At 38.7% G+C, this 20,205-nt stretch overlaps 1 protein-coding gene across 1 annotated transcript in view; it reads left to right on the top strand.

The window, feature by feature from the left end:
- The window catches only part of SIPA1L1 (signal induced proliferation associated 1 like 1), a 312,113-nt gene that overhangs the window by 47,858 nt on the left and 244,050 nt on the right, over window positions 1-20,205 (top strand). The gene's annotated exons all lie outside the window — the stretch shown is intronic.

Raw genomic sequence — 20,205 nt, 5'->3', positions numbered from 1 at the left:
TTGCTCTCGGTGTTAGGGTCTTCTGAATTATAAAAGGCATGCAAAAATTTGGTGAGTACAAAGAGAATTTAGAACAAAGATATATATGCATGTGTTTGAAACTATTGCTCTGTGTAACCATTTTACCTCTACAGACATTGTTCTCCAGGAGGAATGTGTCATAAGTTTCTGTTCTAGCCTATGGAAAAGGAATCTTGTCTCTTACACAATGAGAAAGTAACTTAACCAGCATGACGACCCTCTAGTGCTTAAGTTATTGGATGTTGTGGCTTCTTTCTTGAGCCATTAAAATGGTTAGTTTTATTGTGTTTAACATTGAAACAAAATGATAAAGCAGATACTGTTTGTATGATTCAATTTGTTATGTCTAAAATGTTGAAGAGGAATTAAAGTTAATTTCTAGAATATCAGTATGATTTTACAGAAATAGTGCATTTCAACAGCCTTTTGGAAAGAGGCCAATACTGATCACTTTTGCACCCAAATCCTACTCTGCAGAGCAATGTGTTAATGAGATCTGTGCATTGTACATATGTTATACAAGGTGTTCAAATATTTGAATTTGTGAGAAAGAACTTTAGTTTGCATAAAATGGCATTTATTGAAAAAAATAGACCTACAATATAATTTTTAAAAAAATCCTCACCTGAGGATATGTTTATTGATTTTAGATAGAGAGAGAGAAGGGAGATAGGAACACACACTGATGTGAGAGAGAAATATCGATTGGTTGCCTCCTGTACATGTCCTGACAGGGGATCGAACCCATAACCTAGGTATGTGCCCTGACTGGGGATCAAACCCACAGCCTTTTGGTGTATGGGACAATGCTCAAACCAACTGAGTCACTTGGCCAGGACCAATATAATTTTAAGCTTTTTCCTGAGTCAGAAGATGCTGCAAAATATTTTGTTCACTATTACTCAATTTAAGATAAGGTACCATGAATTTTAATAAAAGTAAAGCAAATGTTATTCGATAAAAAAAAATGTATATGCAGGTCTTTGTCACAGCAAAATCCACTGCCTAGATTTTAATTGACCCAAGTTGTAAGCAAAGAACTTAATTCTCATTTATCTTGCATATTTGAGGATCACTAACAAGGAATATTCTACAAAACCATAAATAATCATTTTCTACTATGTACATTAAGGATTTGAGTGGATAGCTCCTACATATGCTTTTGTTTCTCTTTTCAAAACCTGGAGGAATCCTACAAATTCACATAAATGAATTTTTTAAATGACTGAAGCTCACTCTTTCTCTGACAAACCCAAGACGCCAGAGGCTCTATGGTGGCCTGCAGAGTTGCACCTGCCCTTCTTTCCTGCCAGGGTAACCTGGAATCTGAATGGATAGGGAGCTGCAGGTCCTCCCCACAGAAGGTGGTGGGATCTTGAAATACGCTTGAGTGCATGAATGACAGATGACAAGGGTCTGGGGTAGCAGTTTCCAGCCCTGGCTGAACCTCAGCATCACCTGAGGAGCCTTAGGACCTTAAAGCTGCCAGACTCATGTGTTTTACATCAAAGTCTCCCTAGCACATCCTACAATTCAGTCAAGATATCAAGTTCTCACTGAAGAGCTGTCTTGAATCTGGAACCATGGTATTTCATATAATCTTTACAACTATATATACCTCTTTATTAGTAGTGGTTCTGATGACTCTCAGAGACAAGGAGACTTGGTAAAAGGTGAGACAGGGCCGGCTCCTCTGCAGAAAGTTCTGGGGTACAGACTCCCCAGGGCTGGGGAGGTGGTGGTGGCTGGAAGGAAGAGGGACCAGGAGGCCAGATCTTAGAGCCTGTAAGACGTTGTCTGTTTTTTCTTTTTGTGTGTGTGTTGTGGGGGTGGGGGGAGGGAGATACTGTTTTATATCCTATTTATTAATTTAAACGATTTCCCATTAAGTAACTTTTTCAAAAGCATGGCTTTCATTGGTTTGTTGTCCATATGTTTTCTTTCACTATTTGTTGAAACACTATTTAGGAATGGGCTTGGATGCCTCTCCTGCACAGAGGGTGTTGAAAGAGCCTCCACTGGGCTCCCACGGAATGTTGACTTTAATGTTCCTATCACACATACCATGTCTTGCCTCATGTAATTATTCTGTGTATACATCGCATTCTTCAACCAGCATTTATCCAACCCTTCCTTTGAAGAGGTATTATTTATGATAAGACCTCACAGTACAATGGCAATGAAAAGGAAGTAGGAAACAAACCGTTTTGTACCTGCATTCAGTATGCTTAGTCTGTAGCCTGGAGAGATGCAGACGTTATTCAGATAATCACACAAATAAATGTTAACTTATAACTGTGTTAAATGATTTCAAGGCGAGGCAAGTCGTGCATATGAGAACAGTGCAAATGAATAAGAACAAGGTGTTTTATTTGACCGCAGGTTTAATATGATCCAGGTCTTGTGCTCCTATAAAGAACAGCGCAACCAAGAAATGCCTTGCACGCCCCAGGAACCCAACTAATTTGCCGACAGTGCTCTGCTGTGGTGGAGAACATTGGGGTTCTTTGTGCTCAGCTCTGACCAAGTGGAGTAGTCAAGGGAGGAGCCCGCACTGAAGAAGATTTTAGAAAGGATTTCAAATGATGGCTGGTTAGAACAACTGTAGCAAGCGATTCTGAGAAAAAGAAGACACAGGGAGGACATTTTAGCTGTTGTCCAGTATGTAGGCACTTATCAGGGCATATAGGAGGGATTCTGAGAGTCGATGGGCAGGGAGACCGCCCTGAGGGTGCTCTTTCCTTTCTAAGACTTCACAATTTTTAGATGATCTGAAGCCTTTCAATATCCCGTGCATACCAAGAAGACCCAGAGGGTTGTTTGCCTGTGTAAATTTAAGTGTGGAAGAAGTGTCCACTTGGCTCCCTGCCCAGTGACCCCTCTAACTCAGCCTTCTAGGCAAGAGAAAGCCACAGAGGCTTGGGGACCTCAGGGAGAGCTGCGATTCCCAATAACCAGGGTCTCCCGAGGACAGGCTCCTACGTAGGAGTCCCCATAACCCATAGGATGCAGTCTGAATGCTTTCCAGGGTTTTAGGCTGTCTTGCTTCCTCACCTACTCCTGTCTCCTCAGTGAGCCTTGTTTATTCCAGTGACATGGAGATTCCTTGCATAATGTGACATTCTTGTCCTTTGGTGCTTTTGCTATTTCTTTTTCTTAAACACTCCTTTCTGTTATTGAATACATTATTATTATTGTTATTATGATTATTTTAGGAGCAGCTTAAATGTTAGCATCTGTAGTTTTCTGGCTTCCTAGCATTAGTTACTTTATAATGTATACTTCTGTTATAGTATTACCAAATTTTTAAATCTAACTGTTCCGCTTGCTTCTCTAGACTGTGAAGTCCTGGAAGACATGGACTTAAGTATTCTCTTTGACTTTTCAGTATCTAAAAGGCACTCAGTAAATGGGACATCCTGGGCATTCAGAATGAATGGATATAATTCTCATTTGCTTTATCATATTGATAACTTATTGTGGTTTTGGCTTTGGAACTTGTCATACATGAGATACATAGTTGAACTTTAGTTATACATAGTTATACATAGTTGAATAAATAAATAGTTTATTTATTTATTAATAATAGATGAAAACTTTGAGAAGTACAAGAGTGCAGTTTTCTTGAATTCTTTATTAAAGATGCCAATATAGTGAGGCATTCGTAGTTTCTGTTAAAAGTATTTTGGGTTATCATCTTTTAAAACTCCTTCAGAGTTACCAAATTGTTGTATTTATATTTTCATGAATAACCACATCTTAATCAGGATTAAGAAAGGGTAAGAAAAAATGGGAAGTTACTGTTTTTTTTTAGGTAATTTTGGTAAAGAGTGATAGGTGTTTGTAGAAAAATGTGAGTATCTGGGATTGAAGGAAATCTGTAGTAAGAAATGTTTCAAATAAAATTGAATGTATGCTGTGTGTAACTAAAGAACAGATTGTGTTCTAATGTGGTGTAGAGCTCAGAGTTTGCAAAAGCTGATTTATGAGATGTTACTGGGCCACACTCATGCTGGCAGGACTTGCTTTAAAAAAAGCTTTGTAATTCATCAACACTAGTGGTCTGGCTACCCAGGGGCGATCAGACCTTGGAACATCTGATGTGCTTAAACAGACATTTCTAAACATTGATGTCTACTAGAAAATCAATTGTTACCATGCAATGACAAGTAATTTCCAAGCAGATGAGTATTTTACAGTGTAGTAGACGAGTCCTGTTCCCAGCTGGTAGATTACTAGGGCAGGATAATAATACTTGCGGGGGCTGAAGCTGCAAGCTGTGTATGTGGCATCAAGGTTGGCAAAGGCAAATGAAGGTGTTGAAGCTGATCAGATATTTCTGTAGGTGGAGCTTAAGACTTGCTACCCAAGTCTGGTTCATTGTTCCCAGGCCAACATATTGTCCTAGATTCCTTCAGGGAGTTGTTTTACTAAGGCACTAATCTTTTTTCTCACAGCTTCTAGTTGATTCTAATCAAAATAGGGTATACCTCATGTAGTATCCTAAGCAGCTTAAGTTCCTCTGTTCACCAAAGTACACCGTATTTGTTTTCAAATGTTAATTTATTAAATGGAACCCTCTGTAAGGGACTGTTATTTTGTAGGTAGAGATTTTGTAAATTGGTTTAAGTTCTCAGCATATTACTGATCTCTTGTTCTGTTGATCTACTCTCTAGACTTGATGATTGATACCCAGAGTTTTATTTATAAGAAAGAACTTCTTACTTGAGACGCCTTCTCTGGTGTGACTGTCTCACTCTGTCCAAATTGTTATCCTGTTCTTCATCTTTCTAGCTACATACATCCTTTGTAAAATGTTCACTTAAGATCAGCAGTGAGTAAAGTTACCTCCATCCAGAAGCAAACTATTTAACTGCATATTTGGATTTAGTGATATGGATCCATGTTTCAGTTGAATGATGTGCATTCATATTGATCTTCCTGAAGCTTACAGTTGAGCAGTATGCTCAAAGCACCTTCTAAAGTTAGGGTAAATTTTTCCTTAACTCAGTAAAAGGAAAGGTATTGCTATTTACTTCATCTGATGGTTAAGCAATAACTAGAAAGATAGGTAAAATAATTTGTGTGATTTATTTTGCTACTAACTCATAAGAGGAAACAACATTAGAACTTGTCAAAATTATTTTCACCTTTTTAATTACAATAAGAAGTTTGGGGGTTTTAATCATGTTTGGGCTGTATTGTATGATAGAATGCTATTGAATTGTGAAAGAGAAAAATGTATAAGGGGCTAATTATAACCAAAGTTATTTTGGTTTCTTCGAGACAAAGCCTGGAGAAAGGCCTTAGGAAATTTTTCTTAAACAGAATCCTTAGCCCAGAAATAAACCCACAACTTTATAGTCTGTTAATATTTGACAGAGGAAGCAAGCACATACAATGGGCTAAAGATAGTTTATTGAATAAAGGGTGTTAGGAGAATTGGACAAGTATGTACAGAAAATTAAATAGATCACTTTCTTTCACCATACACAAGAATAAACTCAGAGTGGATTAAAGACTTACTAGACCTAAAACCATAAAAATTGTAGAAGAAAACATAGGCAGCAAAATCTCAGACATTGCTTGTAGAAAATTTTTTTTGGATATATCTTCCCAGGCAAGGGAAGCAAAGGAAAAAAAAATAAACAAATGGGACTACATCAAACTAAAAAGTTTTGCACAGCGAAGGAAAACATCAACAATATAAAAAGACAATCCACAGAATGGGAGAACATATCCTCTGATACATCTGACAAGGGGTTAATATCCAAAGTTTATAAAGTACTTAAAAAACTCAACACCAAAAAACAAACAACCCAATTAAAAAAATGGGCAAAGGATCTGAATAGACACTTCTCCAGGGAGGACATACAAATGGCCAATAGACATGTGAAAAGATGCCCAACGTCACTAATAATCAGAGAAATGCACCTCACACCTGTCAGGATGGCTGTCATCAATAAATCAACAAACAGCAAGTGCTGGCGAGGATGTGCAAAAAGGGGGAACTGTTTGTACTGTTGGTGGGAATGCAGACTGGTGCAGTCACTGTGGAAAGCAGTATGGAGTTTCCTCAAAAAATTAAAAATGTATCTCCATTTTGACCCAGTGATCCCACTTCTGGGTATATATCTGAAGGAACCCAAAACACTGATTCGAAAGAACAGAAGCACCCCGTGTTCATTGCAGCATTATTTACCATCGCCAAGATATAAAAGTGGCCCAAGTGTCCATCAGTACATGAATGGATAAAACAACCATGGGACATTTACATAATGGAATACTACTCGGCCATAAAAAAGAATAAGATTTTTACCCTTTGGACAGTATGGGTGAACAGTTATGCTAAGTGACATAAGCCAGTCAGAGAAAGACAAATACCATATCATTACACTCACATGTGAAATCTAATGAGCCAATTGAACTAACAAGCGAAATAGAGATACACTCATAGAGAGCAGAGTGAGAGCTAAGGTGGGGGGAGGTTATGGGGTGGAGGGATGGAACAAAAAGGACAAAGGATTCATGAGGGTGGACAAAAGTGTGATGACTGGGGGGGTGAGGTGGGTATAAGGGAACTAAATCGTGATGGGAAAAACACAATAAAAAAAGAGTCCTTGTTGATCCATAATTTTATCAAGTCAATAAAATGTAATTCAGATATTATCAATAAAGTAGCTTTTACAATAGTGAAGAAAACTATGATGAATTTTGGCAAGTGTGAAATTGTCAAGCACAGAGCATGTGCTAGTGTTTAGTTTTGCGTTTTGTTGCCCTGGCAGGGTCCGGTTCCGTCTCAGACTTGCGCGGTGGCTCGTGCTATGGCTGTTAATTCCTCTGGCGTATGATGAGCTGGGCTTCTGGACTGATGGGTAAAAATGACTCAGGCGCCATCCTGCTGCTCTTTCACTGGGACTCAGTGTCTGCACCAGACTCACTTCCCTCGGCCCAGTACATGGAGGGGTTTTTATTTATTAAGTACTAATTATGTGCTAGGTCCTTGCTAGGTATTCAAAATATGTTATTTCAGTTAAGCCTTTTCACACGTTAAGATTAAGGAATTCGTCTGTGCATTTCCGTCGTGGACTGGTAACTTGTCCAGGGACACACTGAAGGCAAGTCTGAAACTTGGCGTCCCGTCCAGGTCTGATGATGGAGCCCATGCTTTTTCCATTCTGCTCTGATAGTCTGTGCTTGAAGAAGGAATCACAGTGGCTAGAAGAGCATTTCTGTTACCTCTTTATTAAGGTGTCAGGATCTTTTTGTATACTTGAGCCAGATCAACACTGTTATTAAAAATACCTATTCATTCATCTATCAGCCAGCTAGTCAGTTATCCATCCATTCACTCATGCATCTTACAAATTTGTATTGAATACTTATTGTGCCAGGTGCTGTTTGAGGACCTGGAGCTGTGCTGGTTTCCAAGCCCTGTCTGGTTTCATGAGCTTATCCCCTATTATCCACAGACTCATTCATTGTACAGTGAAGATGAGGTGGGAGAGAGTCTGGAATTATAAGCCAAGTGTCAGACTTACAGGAGGCCCTCGACAAATGGGTAGTTTATTTGCCTACCCATTTTTACTTAATATTTATGCCTCTGGCCAACTATAGTCCTGTTTGTTCATTTATGATTTGCATTGTTGACTTGGGTTTCTGTGCTTTTCTCAGTTCAAGATCAGTTTGTTCGTCTTTTGAAACCAGCATGTTCCACAAAGAGATTTGGTCTAAGTGGTTAGTTGTTCTGATTTTGAACAGTAACAAGGTGGCATGGTATACAAACTTGCAGTTATAAGATGAGTATGGTCTGAGGATCTAATGTACAACATGGTGACTGTAGTTGATAACACTGTATTGTATAATTAAAATTTGCTAAGAGATTAGAACTTAAATCCCTCCCCCCGCCCCGCAAAGGTAAATATGTGAGGCGATGGGTGAGATAATTAACTTACTTGGAGGACTCCTTTCACAATGTGTGTATACAGGGTGTGGAAGAGGTAGGTGTACAGTTGTCCATATGGAAAATAATACAATAATTAATAAATAGTACGGCAGCATGGATGGAACTGGAGAGCATTATGCTAAGCGAAATAATCCAGGCGGTGAAAGACAAATACCATGTGATCTCACCTATAAGTGGAACCTAATCAACAAAACAGACAAGCAAGGAAAGTATAACCAGAAACATTGAAAGAAAAAAGAAACCCACAGTAACGAGAGGGAACGAGGGAGGGGGATAGTGGGGAAAAGAAGGGAAAGGGTCAAATCAAGGAACATGTATAAAGGACCCATGGACAGAGCCAAAGTGGGGAAGGAATGAGGGTGGGAGGTGGGGGTGGGTGGGGCAGGAAAAAGTTGTGGCAGGAAAATGGAGACAAATGTATCTGAAAAATTAAAAAAGAGAAAAAAACAGTACTGCAAAAATTAAAAAAAATAGTAATACAAGAATAAACTGTGTTTTGTATACTCACCAAGTAGTAAACCTACTTTTGCTCCACGCTGTATATCAAATCATCAAGTTGCACACTTTAAATATCCTACAGTTTTGCAAAGTATTCCTTAGGAAATCTGGGGAGAAAAAAGAGGCTGGCATGATAAAAATAATACAATTTTTTTGTGAAAATATTACCATTTTAGCTCTTGTATTAGGCATCAACCCTGATTGCATTGCGTGCATACACACACACACACACACACACACACACACTTTTGTATTGTTTTGAGTAGCATTGTTAATATTTATTATGTATTACATGTGCTATTTTAAAAGGTTTACTGTATTTTAAAGTGTGATGTAATGACTTAATGCTCGAACTCATTTAGTAGAACATGAAACATATTCTATTATGAAATAAATTCATCGAACCAATGCTATTCATTATGGAGAACTTGAGTTAGTCCCATTTTTAGAATGCTTCTTTTATAGAACACCTTGTATCTTTTGATAAATCTAAACTATTTACTATTTATAGATCTTTCACATGAACTAAATTGACACATTTCCAAATGTGGATTTAGACCTGAGTCTATTTCTAGGACTGGTTTCTGTGTGGCTAATGGATGATTTCAGACTGTGTTGAAGATAAATAGTAATACTCTCAAAGATCAGTTAAACGTAACCTTGAAAAAATAGCATTTTTGAAAATAGCATAGTTACGCGTTTTATGGTGGTGCAGCTCCTCACTTGGGCAGTAACGGCACCATGCTCTCTAGTCCGTCAAGAGAGAGATTTTGGGTGATTTTGGTTTCATTTTTCTCAGCCATCACATCTGATTGTTTTTTAAATGTTGTCAGTTTTCTCTCTCTCTCAATTCATTCCTTTCTCTATTCCCACACACACATACACAAACATTTGGTTCTGATTGTAACAAACACTAATACACTTTTGGTGGTTCCTTGTTGCTTGTAGGGTAATCGCAGCTCTTTAGCAGTTGTTTAAAAACTCGGTGGACTGGTCCAGGCTTCCAGCACCAATCTCTCAGGCGTCCTTCTTGCCCTTCCAGTTGGTTCCAGTCAGTGAATTACTTTCTTTGCCGTTTGATAGTTAGGGATGCTTTGTTGGCATTATTTGCCACATAGGGTTTTCAGATTCTTTTGTCGAGGTAGTCTTAGAAATGTAAAAGCCACTATTTCTTCTTTTTCAAACATATAAGTACATGATGAAGCAATTCTATCATCTAAGGTAGCAATGTTTGCATTCTGCTTTATAAAATTATCATGTAGAATATATATTCATTTTAAGATTTTATTTATTTTTAGAGAGAGGGGAAGGGAGGGAGAAAGAGAGGGAGGGAAACGTCACTGTGAGAGAGAAAATTGATCAGTTACCTCTTGTATGCGCCCTGGCCTGTGACCAAACCTGCAACCCAGGCATGTGCCCCGACTGGGAATTGAATCAGCAACCTTTTGCTTTGCAGAATGATGCCCAACCAACTGAGCCATACTGGTCAGGGCTAGAATGTTTTATTTTTATTAAAAGGCTTATGGCCTAAACCAAGTGAAATAACTAAAATTTAATTGCAGTTCTTTAGACAAATGTGTGGAAGTTATTTTCCAATTAAGGCACTATTTGAATGTTCTAAACTATTTTTTTTTGGTACATAAAGTTACCTTTTCAAATTCATCATTAGAATTATAGCATTTTCTTTTGCAATAAGAAATACTTAATTGGAATATATGAGGAGATAAATGTTAACTGAACTTGTTGTGATATTCATTTCCCAATATATTCTTATATCAAATCATTATGTTGTATACTTTAAATTAATACAATGTTATATGTCAATTATATCTTAATAAAACTGGAGGAAAAAAACCACACACATTCACTTGCTCACTCTGCTAGCCTACCTCTTCTTGTACAATTCACATGATTACAAAGCTTCATAAGGCATTAGTGACACTATAAGTTTAAAAAAAAGCTCATTTATACTTCAGCTGCCTGATAGAATTATAAATCTTCTAGTTCTATCTGAATACCTCTCCGTCTTTGAAAGTGATTACTCACACTACACCGCTAACTCCAGATGTTAGTTATGCTGTTAGTTAATGTCAGCTGATAACTGATGCTGTTAGGATGATGAGATTTGATGGTCACCTTGGTAGTCATGAGATGATAGATCCCACACAAGTACATGGAAGCCAGAAATGACATTGAAGTAGGTGTTTGGCTCTGTGGCTTAATGAAGGACAAGGCCAAAGCTAGAAGACAGACACTGAATGGAGAGTAAAGCCAGTTCATCTCCTCTGGCACTTGGGGAAATTTCCATGCAACCTTTAGAGTGTAAGTGTTTCTTTATATATTTGATATTTAAAATGTGTTTCCATGGTGTATACCCTTTGTGTTCTCAAACACTATGTGCACAGGAGTCTCTTCTGTCTTTATTCTGTTTCTTTCCCTGAAATGCTTTCTCTCTGTTCTCTGTGCCCATTGGAGATTTACTCGTTTTCTTTCCTTATCCCATTGAGTTCATCTTCTAACCTTTGTGTTCTTTGCCATCCTTGAAGTTGTACCTATGAACACCTTGGTTTGTATTATTGCTGTTTCTACATACCCTCTCCCATGAATTAGATTGTAAACTTTTTGAAAGAGACTATGCCTTTGTGGTCTTTGGAACTCTGCAGCTTTTTGCTCAGAGCTCAATACCCTGTTGATGTTTAAGTGTTTGAGTCAACGTAGATTCTTGTTTTTAAACACAGCAAATAATTGTACCTCAATTTAGATTTGATTTGTTTCACTGGTGAGAGTACAGATGGAACTCAGTTTTAATTGAGGCTGTGGCAAGTATAACATGCATTTTTGAGAATAAGGAAACACATAGGTGAAATTTTCTTTGTCATGTTTAGGCCTAGTCACTTTGTGATACTCATAACATGTTCCTTGATTTGTATTGAAGTTCTGCTTCAGCTATGAACTCCAGCATTTCTAGTTTGTTTCCTTATTAACTGGGCATTTCTTAAATTCTAGTGAAGGGAAGAGTGAGGCAGTTGATTATCTAGTTGCACTATCCACCCCATCTGTTTCCTGTATATGACAGCAGTTTCTACTTCGTACTTTTACCCATGGAATCAAAAGCACCATGCAAATGGGGCTGCTTCTTTCAGTGAGAAGAACTCACTTTCTAAAGATCTGTTTACTTTTTTCAGGCCACAAGCTTGCCCTTAATATACCCTCTTGTCACTTTAATACCCAAAGTGACTTTTTCTGGTGTGAAGAGTATGCGGCACACATTGTAAGGTGTCATGAGAGCCTGCGCCTTCCTGTGGGGGATTAGGGCTCCCTGTTCTGGAAGGGTGCCATTTCAGGAGGTGAACCTTTGAAAGAGTCAGTCTGACCACTCAGTGGAAAATGATGGTGGGTAAAAAGGGGGTTCATGAGGGATCTGGGGCAGTCGTCTAGCTGAGAGATAATAGTGACTTGGACCAATGTAGCGACAGTGGAGAGATGGACGAGTGGAAGATTCAGATCGTCTTCAGGAGGCAGAATTGATAGTTTTGGACAAGATGGATTTGGGGTGTGAAAGAAGGGAGTGAAGAATGAATCCTAGATTTTTGGCTTAAGTAAATGGGAAGATAGAGATGACTTTAAATGAGTTGAAGAAGCCTCAAGATAAAGATATTAAGCCTGTAGAAGGACTTATTTCTTCTGTCGTACTTCTTCAGCCTCTTTCCGGCCACTTGATTTGCTTGCCTCTCTCTGTCCGTTGAATTGTTATGCTTAGAATCGCAGGGCAAGGAAGAATAAGAAGTGGTGGTACAACGTGGATCAAAGAACTACTGGTATGTACTTTTCTGGGAAGAACATTTTTCTTGCATCTTTATGAGTTGTCAAGTCCACTAAAGTTAAAAAATACAAGTCTTGAGTACCTTGATAAGTGGGTTGTCTCAGTAACAAGTAAATTACAATACATTAGCTTGGGAGGATTTCTTTTTCAAATAAGTATATTGATTTTTTACCCAAAATTTATTATCTGGGAGTTTATAATGAAACATATAATATGTTTCAGGATTTTCCCTTTTTTGATGTTAATGTAATACATTTTTTTCTTATTTAATTTTTAGATCTTAAAATTCTTTTAAAGCTGGGCTATTCTTCCTTAACTCTCAAGGAAGGATAATTACTGCTTGTCTTGTGATCATGTAAGCTTAATACAGCAGGATGAAAGGAACAAGTGCCTGTGGATTAATTTATTCAGTTTGTTATCTTCATTCAGAATTCCTCAGGATAACTTCTGTTTGTCTCCCTAATACCAGATGCTGATTTCAGCAGCACCTGATTGCTTTTCAAAAAGAAAGTAAAAAACTTTTTTTTTTTAAAGGCTCTGGTCCTGTAGAGTTCTGTTAAATGCCTTTCCTTTTTATCCTGTGAGATTCGTTTTTGTGTGTGTGCTTCTTATATGCTTATTATAGTGATGGTATGATTTTCCATTTCTTAACTTTTATGTGTTGTAGATAGTTCTGGGCCACCACATGAAGTTTGCGTGCGTTCTGAATTATTTTTGCAGCATCATGCATGTGTCCCTTTATTTCTTTTGTTTTGTAGCATTTTCTTTGGTCTGTGACTTAGGTCTAGTTTTCCTCTTTGGAAAAAAAAAATTGACAGGAAAGGGAATATAAAGCTTAGCAACTTTTGTTTTCTTTTTTTAGTTGGGGGGAAGGCTAGGCCTAAAATTATTTCTGATTCAATCTATACTCTGCCTTCTGGAAATCAACAATGGAAAAGCTTTTCCCATTTTAAAGATAGACTAGGAAACATGAACTATGATTACAACATCATTAGTGCTGATCGTGAAACATTTCCAGGTGGCATTTGAGTTGTTGTCATGACTTGAATAGACTTGGGAGATATTTCTACCAGGAATGCAGTTATTTCTGACTTTTTGAGAAGATAAATAGATTAATATGCTTTTTTTTGTTTTTTATTTACTTATTTTTGTGAAGACCCATCTTTCTGGGTTTTTCCAGTTGTAAAATAGCCCCAGGTAAGTAGAGAGATATTTAAGCTTCCCAAGATGGCTGGTTTGCTCTTCAGAGAAGTATTGTTGTTCTGTTTTATTATCCCATTATATGCATTCTTTAAAAAGGGAGCAACATTTTGTCACTAATTTCATGTTTCATGCTGTGTGCCAAGTGATTCATAGTTTTACCATCAAGTCTGTTTGGAATTTCATGAATGGGTTCCTATCCTAGTCTTCTCTCCCTCATCCCGGATTTCAATAATGAGATTTTCCTAGGGGCCTTGCACAGATTTTATTTAGTGACTGAATTGAACCAGGCGTTGTAGCCTATGGATGGTGATGGAAACACTTCCTGAAGGATTTTTCACATTGCAGCGCCAAGTCTGGCCCAGCTGTGGGCCTCTGCCCCCTTTCCCTTCCTTCAGGAAGTCTTTACCCCCTTGGTTTGGGGCCTAGACTTGCCCATATCCTGTGCTGGAAATGGTTCAGAGGCACAGCAGGAATCTTACCTTCAGAATCCCAACTCCATTTCTCCTGTCTTCTTTCTGTTTGAGGACTAGTAGATTTGAGGATTTGAGTCAGACCTGGGTTTCCACCTGAGCTCTTGCTTATTAGTTGTGTGACCATAGGCAACATGCTTAACTTTTTTAGCCTCAAATCTCACATGTAAAATTGAAACTGCTAATGACCCCTCCCTCATGGTTTAGTGATGCCCAGTCGTGTGTGTCTAGGAATTTGTACCTAACACTTGCAGGTTCTCCCTAAGAACTAGAACGTGGTCAGTACTTTGGAGCTACTGTGTGTTCCTCTATGATCACATCTTTGCCTCCCTCTGGAAATGACCACTATCCTGAATTTTATGTTCAACATTCCCTTGCTTCTTAAAATAAGTATATCTGTAAACTATCTATTTTTAGCTTTGTTTATTTGGGCTCTATAAAAATGGTATCTTATAAATAGGGTGGGGCAAAAGTAGGTTTACAGTTGTCAGTATACAAAACAGAGCTTATTCTTGTAGTTTTATTTTTTATTGTATCATTTTCCATATGAACAACTGTAGACCTACTTTTGCCCCAGCCTGTATAATCTCTAATAAGAGTGCTTCATCACACCCAGGTGGGTATAGAACTCTTAGCTCTTTACTCAGCATATGTTGATGGGAGTGAGTGTAGAGTTACAATCTTTTCTGTGGCATTTGGCTGGAGTAGAGTGACTTACTTAAAATGTTTTTGTCTGTCCCTGGTTGGTGTGGCTCAGTGGATCAAGTGCCAGCCTGTGAATTGAAAGCCTGTGAATCGAAAAGTCATGCCTGGGTTGCAGGCCAAGTCCCTGGTTGGTGGTGTGTGAGAGGCAACTGATTGATGATTCTCTCCCTCTCTTCCTCCTTCCCTTCCCCTCTCTCTAAAAATAAATAAATGAAATCTTTAAAACTTATTTGTCTTTCTAGGCTTCCCCCTTACTGACCCTTTAGTTAGAGCAGACGTTTGTTTTCTGATACTGGATCAGAGGTAGGGGTAGCATTATATGACTCCAGTAAGAAAGTAAGTTGAGGTTAATGGGAGCCAGATTTATGCTCTTGAAGGAGAGGTGAAAATGAGAATGAACCCTGTGGTATTGCATTGGAGTTCAGGGTATCTGTATGGCTCACGGTGTTCAGTGTACATAGATAGGTACAGAAAGAAAGAAAGGAAGAAAGAGTGTGCGTATGCATATATGTGTATGTTTCTATTCACTCAGATGACAGGAACAGTGATAATCCCATTGCAATAAGCACACTCAGATCTTGGTTTCTGAATACCATTTTTTTTCTCTCTCAAAATTGTAGAAATGATCAGACTAGAAAATCACTTTTTGTCAGCTATCATAGAATAATTAATTTGGCCAACAATTATCAATGGAAAGGTCATTCAGAAATAGGATGTTTGTATAGTCTAAAAGTATCACTTTATAAAATACTTATAAAGGGAAAAAAGTAACTTTCAGTAGGGAAATATGGCAGATACTACCTTAATCAGGTGATATAAGTTCACATTACTAGTCAGGGAAAAAAAATTGAAATAGTATACCGCCTGATAGGATACAACGAGAGGAGCTCTACTGTGGTATTCCTGCTGAAAATTTGTAACATGAGTCTAATGTTAAGAAAGTGTCAGATAGACCCTAAGGAGCATCCTACAGTTCTGGCCTGGAATCTTCAAAATGGTCAAGGTCTGAAAGTCAAGGGAAGTTTCAGGAATTCTAGATTGAAATAGACTAATGAGATATGGATACTAAGTACACTGTGAGAATCTGGATTGGATCCTGTTACAAAAGTGGACATTATTGGGGTAATTGGAGAAAGTCAAATATGGTCTGTGGGGTAGATGATGGTACTGCATCAGTGTTAATTTCTGCAATTAGGTGGTCATAATTTTTGTAGTGTTGTAGGAGAGTGTCCTTGTGTATAGAAATTCCTCAATAACTCTGTAGGGGCAATAGGCCATTAATTTGGCTACTTTCTCTCAACTGATTCAGGGAAATCAAGTTATGTCTGGCACTTTTTTTGGGAGGTTGGTCTGATGTTATTAAACAAAACAAAACCCCCCTTCCGTTAGTTGACTTAGCAGTTCAAAATTGCTTGCTTGTCAAACAAGCCATTTGGAGGGTTTAAAGGGTTTGCTTCTCTGTGCTGTCTTGACTTACAGCTGCCCTATCAGTGTGGATTCCTGTTCTGTCTTGATCGTCTTTTTGTATTCTACTTGTAGCTATTTCCTATCACCTCACTGATACATTCTTCTCCTCTGTCCATTCTTTATTTCCCATGACCTACGTTTTGTCTTTGTAATAAACTGCTGCTTTCAATGGGAAAGTATGGTTTACAAAAGTGTGATATTTTACTTAGTACAATTTTGTGATAATGCTGCATTTCATTTTACCTTACTTTGTTATGCTTTTCTTTTCTCCTCAGTTCACTAGTGAGCTGTTTAAGCTTTCTTTCTCTTTCATCACACTACACCTATCTCAGAACTGAGCTGCTTCAATAGGCTTTTGGGCTGGATGGTTGTTATTTTAGGATTTAGAGTTTTCAGAAAGTATCAGCAGGGCAAGGGGAATTTGTTAGATACAGTGATGAATGTGATGCTGTGCTAATCCATAATCTAGTCAGCTCATGCCTCTATTTGTGAATGATTGGCCTGCAAAAGACTGGGATTAAGCATATTAGAACCAAGTTGGTCCTACTCTAAAAATTTGTGTAATTTGGAATGGGGGTAGGGTGGGTATGGGGAGAAGGTTAATTTTCACAGCAACCTTCTCTTTCTGAGAATGTCACATGTCAGTTGTTTGGTAGTATCTGTGTTTTCCCTTCAGCCCAGAAAATCATGGGCTAAAGGCCTGGAATTGCCCCCTATCCCCACCTCATACCTTCTTTTCTATGGTAGAAATAAAATCCATCCAAGGGCTTGTTTTCCTTAAATATGTTGGAGGACAAACTTCTCTTTAGCAGTTACACTAATTTTCATGTTTCTCAGAAGGATTAAGGAATAAAGCTTTTAAAAACCCAAAGTGGCAGTTACTTTGCACTTAGTATACACCCACTCATACAGGCTTTTCTTGAGCATTTTATTTTATTTTTTTCCCTCTCTGCCTTTACAGTGTAGGTGGCCTTCTCCAGATTGCTTTTGACAGGAAATTGAGCAACCTTTCTTTTCTGGAACAGAATACAATAAATACATTTTACTGCTGAGAGAAAAGAAAAAAAATGAAGTGTTTATGTTTTGAGATTTTATGATGAGTTTTTGTTTAAAGATCAATTTAAGTCTAGAAAAATCAAGGTGCGGTTAAATTTCATATTGTGCAGTAATAGTTTTCAACCTTCTTTGTAATTTTGGAGCTTTCCATTTTTGTTTCTTTTCTCTTTTTCCCCTCCCTCCCATCCCTTTCCTTCTCTTCCCCTCCCTTTTTTCTTTTTGTAGAAAGAAAGGAAGGTCCAAAGGCCCCAACATTACTTTGCTTAGTAAAGCAAAAATTACTTTGTTTTGTTCTTTTGGTCATTGATGGATATTAAGAAGTCATCTTTGAGCAGGTTGTTATTTTTCTGGCTTCTGTATGAGGCTGCCTTTACCAGTTGTGGAAGTGTGACGGTTCCACAATGTTTTAACAGGCATTGTGAATCCAGAGGGTGTGTTAGCCCTACCTTTGCAAAGGTATGCCATTCAGTGAAGCTCCCTAATGATCTGACTAGTACAAAGGGCCCCTAGGCTGGGTAGGGAGTTCCAGATTGGAGCCTTGCATCTGCCACAGATTCTGTCTGTACTACCAACACCCCTCCCCACCCCCAGGTGCTTTAGGATATGAATACCAGTCTACCCACCACCCACCACCCACCATCCACCCAGGGGCCTGCGGTGCTTGTGCTTGAGTTTGATTTGGGCAGTTCCTGTATAGAGCTGGGGATTCAGAGGAAGAAACCAGTCTATAATTAGATTATAAGCCCAAATGCCACACCATGGAAATGTTGTCTAGTGGACTGGGGTCATTCTAATGGAATCTTTCTACAATGTGTCCAGAAATCATATGTTGGCCTTTCATTTGAGTTTAAAATTTGCATGTTTGTTCATGTACCTAAGTGGATTACTAGTGAAAATCAGCTCTCAGGCATGTCTTATTTTTGTAACTAGCTAGTTATGATATAGTAGGCAGTTAGACAGACATGAGCAGAGTAGGAATGATAGGTCAGATATAGAAGGTCACTGGGGCAGAAAGCCCCAGGTGCCTAACAACAGGAAAAACTGAGAAAACAAGTACAGTAGGGTGACCTTCGCTCCCCTAGCACATTGCTGGTTGTGCAGTTTAGACCCCCTGACTTTTCATATCATTGGTTGTGCAGTTTAGACCCTGCCCTGCCCTTTCCCCCCGGCTTGTTGCTAGCCGTGTGGTAGACCCCCTCAGAGGAGGAGCAAGGGGGCAGAGAATAGCCCCGTAGGACTCCCAGACAAGCCCTTGCATGACCATTCCCTTAAGCATTAAGCCCCCAGGACAGTGAGGTTCCGGCCCACATCTAATAACCTTGCCTCAGGTCTGTTGAACACAGAGACAGAGTTCTGGTCAAACTAGAGATAACATTTAGGCCTCAGTTGTGTTTCAGCTCCAGGCCCAGAAAAACAGCAAAACCAGACCAAGTGTCGCCAAGGCTGACAGCAGGATCAGCTGCAGTGATCCCTGACCCCCTACCCTAGTATCAAACAGTTAGTTCTGAGCATGATCCTAAAAGGACATACCTGGAGAACTGATGAATGTTCTATAGAGATTCTCCTGAGACAACCCCTAAAATCCCCACCTTTGGAAAACAGATAAACCCCTTAAGACAAGGACCCTTGAGCACATACACTCTTTTCCCCACTCCTTTCTTCCCTCAGGCACGCTCTGTCTCTCTTTCTCTCTAGAGCGTGCCCTTGCCTTTCCTCCACCTTTCTTCCTTTAAGGTGTGTACCCTTGCTTTCTTTCTCCTAAGCTCCAAGGGCCCTTCTTTTGCTTCTTTAACTTGTTTCCTGAGTCCACACTGCCCTACCAGCTCACTTCTACGTTTGTGACTTTCTAAATAAACTTTCACTTGTATTTGAGTTCTTGGCTCTGAATTCTTTCTTAGCCACACTCAAGGACTGAGGTCTAACTTTACCAGTAACATCTGATGTCATTTTGCCATTAACATTTCTAGCTCACTAATTATGATTAACAAAACAAAGTATATATTTTGAGTCTTACAAGTTTCTTGACCCATTCTGTGGGTGCATCCTGTAGTCAAATATGTAAAAAATGCAAGTTTTATTATCTGGGATATCTGACTCAGAATATCCTTTATAGGTTTTTTCCCCCTGAAGTTTTCTTCTGATGTTTATATCATTTGATTATGGTAGAGTAGAAAAGACCTGTAGCAGGGTCTTCCTAAGCTCTGTGCATAAGATCCTAGTGTGGGGACATTGTAGGCCTTTAGTAAGTCTCACTTTGCATTCAGTTAAAGTGATCTTTGAAGTACCTTTTATTTGGATGAATAAAAAATGGGAGTCATATGATCCAAGGCAATAGGCCAGAAACTTTTCGTCGTTTCTTCACCGGGAGTTCAGAATATGTGTGAGTAAGACTAAGCTCTGGCTCTTCCTACTCTTAGCTTCTGTTTTATATGTTCGGGAACAGAGTTTGGAAGTTAAAATAACTTGCACTACTGTTTGACCTCAGCAAAAATTTAAAAAGTGATTTTTTTGAAAGCTCTATACATGTGGACATGTATAGTCTGATTTATTTTAATATTTTTAGAATAGGTACATGTACTGCAAACTATTAATATTGGGCATATATGCGCATTCTTTTAACTAATAATGCACAGTAGTCACAGAAAATGTTTATGGCTGCAGTGGGAACCTGTAAGTCTTATCTGAGGTGACCAGTGTGGGAACTGTAGAATTTCTAAATCGTCAGAATGGCTGGATGCTTTGGACCAGGGTTTCTCAGCATTCAGATTATTGGCATCCGGGCCGGATTAGTCTTTGTAGTGAGGAGCTGTGCTGTGCACTGTAGGATGGTTGGCAGCTTTCCTGGTTTCTACCTATTAAATATCAATAGCATATCCCCTCCTTCTGTTGTGACAACCACAAATGTACAGGTATTCAAGATGGCTCCTAGGGTGTAAAACTGCCACCTGTTGAGAACCACTAGTTTGGAACAGGGGTTGCCATAGGCAGATGATGGA

This window comes from Pteronotus mesoamericanus, unplaced genomic scaffold (assembly GCF_021234165.1).
Source record: "Pteronotus mesoamericanus isolate MK-2021 breed Mesoamerican mustached bat unplaced genomic scaffold, CSHL_Meso_final contig_182, whole genome shotgun sequence".
NCBI lineage: Eukaryota > Metazoa > Chordata > Mammalia > Chiroptera > Mormoopidae > Pteronotus > Pteronotus mesoamericanus.
This window is presented reverse-complemented; position numbering and strand designations above follow the sequence as displayed.